The 6,000-nt window shown below is 52.7% G+C and overlaps 1 protein-coding gene across 1 annotated transcript in view; it reads right to left on the minus strand.

Annotated features, from left to right (window-relative positions):
- Positions 1-5,277, minus strand: part of ESRRB (estrogen related receptor beta) — a 180,340-nt gene extending 175,063 nt beyond the window's left edge. The window contains exon 1 of the mRNA XM_066342537.1: positions 5,162-5,277. The gene's annotated coding sequence lies outside the window, so the exon portion shown is untranslated. The remainder of the gene's footprint in view (positions 1-5,161) is intronic.
- Positions 5,278-6,000: the final 723 nt, after the last annotated feature.

Consider the following 6,000-nt stretch of genomic DNA (forward strand, 5'->3'; position numbering starts at 1 on the left):
ACTGCTCGCTGGAAGGCTCGCCAGGGCCAAGGGAGGGGAGCGCTGTCTCTACGGAGCAGGCACACACACGGCTGCCTCCCCTGACTTGGGACTGCTACCCAAAGCTGGGCTCACATCCTCTGCTCTCCAGACTGGGTTAAAGCCCCGAGTTCTTTTCAGGTTGGGGGCTTTCTTGATATGCCTTGATCTGTGGCTTCTGAATGGAACAGCCGGTGAGAGGAGGAAGCTGGAAGTCTTGCTGGCCCAGGGCTCTGGCCTGTTAGGGACTGAATGTTTGCAGCCCCCCACAGTTCATACGCTGAAGCCCTAATCCCTGGTGAGGTGGATCTGGGGGTGGGGTCTTTGAAAGGCAGTTAGGTTTAGATGAGGTCATGAGGGTGGGGCTGCCATGACGGGATTAGTGTCCTTCCAAGAAGAGGAAGACCCAGAGCTGAGCTGAGCACACAGTCGGAGGAAGACATCTGCGTACAGAGAGGGGCCACACCAGAACCTAGCTGTGCTGGAACCTTGACCTCGGACCAGCCTCCAGAACCAAGAAAATAAATCTCTGTTGGTTAAGTCACCTAATCTATGGTATTTCGTCACAGCCGCCTGAGCTAAGACATATCAATAGTTCGTGAGTGGGCGGCGAAGGGGCCTGTTTTCCGTGCTGTGACATGAGAAGTGACTCCTCTGTGCTGAGCAAACCGAAGTGCTGACACTTACTGGGCAGAGGGCTAACACATCATACGCATTTCATCTTCCCAGCAACCCTATAAGGAAGGTGCTAGAATGACCCCCAGTTAGCAGATGGGAACATCGAGACCTTTCAGGGTTACGTAGCTCAAGTCTCATGGCTGAGAAAAGGCGGTGCCGGACCGGAAGCCTGGCTGTCTGACTCGGAGTGCGGGCTCCACCACAGCTCTGTGCGGCCCGTGCGGCCCGTGCGAGGCACTCGTAGGGCAGGAATGGCTGGCCGTGCCCTGGGCTCACAGAGGGGAATGAAATGCTTCCCGTGCCCTGGGCTCACAGAGGGGAATGAAATGCTGCCCATGCCCAGGGCTCACAGAGGGGAATGAAATGCTGCCCATGACCAGGGCTCACAGAGGGGAATGAAATGCGGCCCATGCCCAGGGCTCACAGAGGGGAATGAAATGCGGCCCATGCCCAGGGCTCACAGAGGGGAATGAAATGCGGCCCGTGCCCAGGGCTCACAGAGGGGAAGGAAATGCTGCCCATGCCCAGGGCTCACAGAGGGGAATGAAATGCTGCCCATGCCCAGGGCTCACAGAGGGGAAGGAAATGCTGCCCATGCCCAGGGCTCACAGAGGGGAAGGAAATGCTGCCCATGCCCAGGGCTCACAGAGGGGAATGAAATGCTGCCCATGCTCTTGGGCAGTTGCAGGTGCAGTGAGGGACCCCACAGAAGCGATCACACCACAGGGGATGATGCGATAACGCAGGCAGAGCAGCCAGGGGCTCCCGGAAGAGGGACGTGCCAACCGCGTGGGAAAGGCTCCGGAAACGCTGCTGCAGACAGACGTGCCGCCTGGACCCAGAAAGGGCAAACGCAGGAGCACTCGCAGGCCCCTGAGCGTGAAGCAGCGAGAGGAAGATCAGTGCCCAGGGACAGGGGACACAGAAAGCAGAGGAGCCAGAGACACACAGTCAGCAGCCTGGTGCCTCTGCCGACCCCACGGAGCAGGAAAAAAAGGCCCAAGTGAAAGGACTCGGAACTGCTCGTTCTAGTGGCAGAAAAACAGACAGGTGTCCACAGGGCATCCAGCATCCTCCTGTACCAAGGATTCCCGCCCTTCCGTTCTGAGCTGGAGAAGGAAGCAGCACTCCGGGGGAGCCAGGGCACGCTCTGTTGGCCATCTGCTCCGACGGTCCCCTCTCCTCTCCTGTCCCCCGGAGGATGAGGAGAGAGCAGCCAGAGCGCATGGAGAACTCAACTCCTGGCCTCAGCTCTGCCTTGACTTTGCTTGACCTTGGCCAAGTCGCTCCTCGCGCCATCTCTGGCGGGAGATCGGGGAGTTCTCGACCTGCGTTTGCCAGGGCACAGCGAATCAGGCGGGCTTTGAGGTCCCTGTGGGCACAGAGCCCCGAGCAGAGGGACCGAGGGACCTGGACGGACCCCAGAGCGGAGCGGAAGAGAGGGCGGGGCCTGTGGCGATGTGAACTCGCTCCTGAAGGGGAAGACTGCCCTCAGCATTTCACGGGCAGGATGGCAGTGGGGGGGGGGGTCTCTCCCCCAGCTCCACTGGGCGGGAGGGGGCCCCTCCAGCTGCCGGCAAATTGAGCCATACTCCCGTCTCCACGTTCTCACCTCTGGACTGCGGGGGAAGAACCGATCTGGGGAGTTGCAGGCACACGGCCCCTCCGGGGCCCGTGGTGAACCGAGGACCCCGGTCTGCTCCGGGGGACTTTGTTCTGAGCGCAGCAGCTGACTCTGGCTTCAGAGCTCCTGGCACAGTTTCCATTTTCGCTTTGTGCGCCGACTCCCCGCGCGCCCCACCTTCCGCTTTGCCCAGGTTGTGCCGCAGCCTGAAAATGCTGATGGCTTAACTGGTTTAATTTTTTTTTTTTTTTCCCCAGCAGCCCTGAGGGGTTTTAACTCTTTCCTCCTGCAGAGACCCTGCTTTTGGAGTTGAATGTTTTAAACTCTCGCTGGGAGACTCATAAATATTCGGAGTCACTCTCTCCCTCTCTGTTTGATTAGGAAATGAGCCTTTAACTCAATGTAATCCCCAAGCCATTAACAAAAAAGCCCTCAACAGCTCCACTATTAGAATTTCACTCTTAACCCACTGAGGATTGAATTAGATTAACATAACTACCCACAATCTGAGTTTATTTTCTGTGCCAGATAGAAATGTGTTTTGCAGGGAACTCGAGAAGGGGGTGGAGAGGGAAGAGGGAGGGAGAAAGAGCAGGAGGATAATGAAATGTAAAAACAGAGATAAGAAGAAGATGGGCAGACACACTGCAGACACAGAGTGATGGGGAGAAAGAGCTGGGCATGGTCTTGGGTCTAAAAATCCTGCCAGCTGCCATTTTTTTTAAATGTATGTGGTCTTTGGAGAGACCCCAGCTATGCAACATTGTTTGAATTAGGGGAGCAATTCCTTCTTCCTTGAGATTGATGGTCCCGCACCTGAGCCTGCTGTATTCCAAAGCACCTGTTCATTGGCCTCACCGGCCCCAATGCGGGAGGAGGCTGGGGCTGGGTTTCCATGTGCTCGAGGGAGGGGGCACATAAAACAACACTGCGTGCACACAGGCAACTAACTGTGCATCTACATTCGGAGACATAAACCACAACAAGGATGGAACGGGTTAGATTTTTGCAGACACAAAGTCACAGAGAGCCCGATGCCCAATTGCGTTTAAAAAATCAGTTTGGGAAAGAAAAAAAAAATGATGAGTTTGACAGGAGCTCGGTCTACATACAATGAACTGTTATTGAAGCAGAAACTAAGCAATCAGAGGCTGCCTTACGCAAATGTCCTGAAGCTTTCCTGTTGCGTCTTTGTCACTAAGCCCGAAGGGGGAAAACCACATCCTGAACTTGAGGATGAAGGCCAGGCCCTCCATCACACTGCCGAACAAGCCCCCATCCCCCCTAAAAGCATCCACAGGTAGCCAAAAGAAGGAGCAGCTCTTGCCTAAGTGTTCCAACAAATATTCTTCTCTCTCAACCGCTGACGCTCATGAGATCACAGAACTTGCTCAGAGAGGCAGGAGTCTCTCCCACAGCCTTGCATGGTGGGCCAGTGGGCTCCGGCGTGCATGTTGAGGAGGGGAGAAAACGGTTTGCTCTTCTATTAAAAGGTTAAAAAGTGCCACACTTTCTCTGAACAGCCATTGAGATCTGAGAGTCCTAGGATAGTTCAATTTTGCAAACAGCCGACTGCTGTGATTTCTGAATGCAATGTCTCAATCACTCGATTCGCTTGAGCTTTAATTAACAGTAACCCACCAAATCCCACTTCAGCATTATTGTGGGGAACCTTAGCAGGCTCTGCTTAGCAAAACAGAGCCCTTGGAAGAGAGAGCCAAGAATGCAGCATGGAGAATACGCTCAACTCCTGTTTCTTCTTCCCTCCATTTCTTGGAGTTTACCCACCATACTAGGTTTTCAACAGTGACGTGCCCTCCCCGTCTCCATTTGCCAACAAACTTCGTGTTTTTAATTTCTCCACCAATCAATGTGGACTTACTACTTGAACATGTGGAGTTTACCTTCTAATTTCTTATTCCTTCCTGATACCCATTCTCCCCTCCAAAATCATAAACGGATGGATTCCAGGCAACAACAGTCCTACATAAAACGCTGGGGACAATAAAGAATCACAAGAAGGGAAGCTGAAGTTCATAAAGGTCAAAAGTAAAATGAGATCAAGTTGCCTCTCTGAACATTCGAGTGTCCACATTATTTAACTTTCCTCAAGGTAGGTCTGCTGCTAAAACGATGTTGTCTTGAATCACAAACAGTCCAGACAGACCTGTTTTGTGTAATGCTTTCAAATTGTTGGAAAGATGTCTTTGTGAGGATATGATTTTCCCAAACAAATCAAGACATCGTCCTCGGCAATATAGAATATGGTAAGCCCTGTATTAGTAAATAGAAACCCAGGCATTATTCAACTTGCACGAAGAATGAGATACATTTTAAAAGCTGTATATCGTATATATGAGGCACCATGATTTTCCCCCCCAAAAAACTTAGAGCTTTTACTCCTTTGTAAATAATACATAGCAAACCTCCTCAAGTGCAGGGTTTTTACTTAATACTATACATTCTCCAGGAACTCAAGTCCCACGTATCCCACAGAAAGCTGGTGGTGCCTTAGCCAGGTGGACCACCGGACACTATCTGGGGACTGCCATCTCTGGAAGCCCCCCCCCCCCCCACATCGCCACGTGCTCACAGAGCCTGCACCTTGAATGCCCGAAACAAGCATGGCTTTGACAAGAATCGCAATAGTAAGTTTCTCCCTTCAGGAAGGATGCTCAGAGATGCACCAGCCACACTCCACACCTGGCTTCCTCCTTTCAGAGACCTTGCACCCCCAGCCCCTACTCAAGTTCCCCTTTCAGGGTAGAGAAAACACACCAGATCAGTGAGCCAACAAAAGCTGGTAAGGCAAGACAAATCGTCAACTCTGAGCAAACTCACTCTTTGGAGCAAAAGGAAAAAGTCACTTCCTTTGAGGCACTATAGAACAGCTGGCCGTGGGGACTCGGGGCCGAGCCCAGGTCTTCCGGGAGCCCTCCATCGTCACCTGTCCTGTGAGCACTGAGCGTCCCTCTGTAACCTTCCCGGCTCGCCCGGGCGCCTGAGCTGCCAGCAAATAAAAGTTTTCACGCTGGGAGACAGACCCACCCCGCTGAGCCGCCTGGAAACTTTCCCTTGCCCTTTTGATTTACCTACTTTTTCTCAGCGAAAACAAATAAAAATAAAAGGGAACCCACTGATTCCAAATGAGCTTGTGACACCGTCCCACCAGCCATCCCGGTCCCTCTGACCTTCCCATGACAATCTGCACAAGGCAGCTTTTCCTCTCGGCCACCCAGAGATGCTTTGCAGCGCTGAAAACCAGGATCAAAGAGCAGGCGTGGGGAGATATTTTTATCCATTTAAGAGAGAGAGAGAGAGCAAAAGAGAGAAGGGGGAGTGTGTGTGTAGGGCGAAGGACAGGAAGGCGCAGGGCTCACTCGGGCAGAGAAGGGGAAGTCGCGGTACTCACATGTTGGGGCCGGAAGAGGACCGGGCCGGTGGCGTGTCTGCCCCTCAGGTGTTTCCAGTTGCTGCTGACTCGCTGCTCAGCTCCTCCGGCACCAGCTGACAGTCCCCTGTCTGTGTCTCTTTGTGACTAAGGACACAGTACTCCCAACCTATAAATAGATCCCGACTCCGTGATTGATATAACAGGCAGCTGACAAAAAAAAAAAAAAAAAAAAAAAAAAAATTCCCACAACCATAACCAGGTCTTAAACAAAACAGCAAAAAGCTCT

The sequence above is a fragment of the Saccopteryx leptura genome, chromosome 6, assembly GCF_036850995.1.
Source record: "Saccopteryx leptura isolate mSacLep1 chromosome 6, mSacLep1_pri_phased_curated, whole genome shotgun sequence".
Taxonomy (NCBI): Eukaryota; Metazoa; Chordata; class Mammalia; order Chiroptera; family Emballonuridae; genus Saccopteryx; species Saccopteryx leptura.